We start from the raw sequence: 677 nt of genomic DNA on the forward strand, positions 1-677 counted from the left end.
ACCGGCGGTCCCGCTGGCAGGAGCCCTCGCCCTCGCGTCGTGAGCAAAACCGATCCGGGAAGACCCTTCAAAAGCCACCGCCGCCGCGACGACGTGCCTCCCCCACACCGGGAGAGCAGCCTCACGAGCCGAGCGCCGTCCCCCCCACCAAGAGAACACACCACACACGCCCAACTCGACCGTCCGCCGGTGGCCGGCCACCAAGGCCAAACCGGTGAGGATCGCGGAAGGCTGATGCGGGTGAGGAGGGCATGCCGGAAGCCCAATAAGAGCAGCGGGGAGGGTCATCGGGTCGGGTCACCGGGGTGAGAGGCGAGCGAGCGAGCGAGCGAGCGGCCACCCCCCCCACGGGCGGGTGGCGCAGCCGCAAACCAGCGGGGAGGTGAGACCTTTCCGGGCACAGCCGGCACGCCAGGGAAACGAACGCGGGATCTCACCACCCCCAACTCCTGGGCGGTCCCGCGCAACGCCTGGGACACCGAGCCGGCCGACCAGCGGACCGGAAACCCCCACCGCGGCAGCGGCGGGCCCCCCCAAAAGAGGCCCGAGAGGGAAAAGGCAGCTCGCACACGCCTCAAAGACCCCGCGAGCGCCCGCGGAGCCACCCGCGCCAGCAGGGCCCCACCGCACCCATCCACACCGCCGGGCACGGCACCCATCATCGACCGCCTCTTTTT

The sequence above is a fragment of the Dipodomys merriami genome, unplaced genomic scaffold, assembly GCF_024711535.1.
Source record: "Dipodomys merriami isolate MVZ:Mamm:240054 unplaced genomic scaffold, mDipMer1.0.p SCAF_3816, whole genome shotgun sequence".
Lineage (NCBI taxonomy): Eukaryota > Metazoa > Chordata > Mammalia > Rodentia > Heteromyidae > Dipodomys > Dipodomys merriami.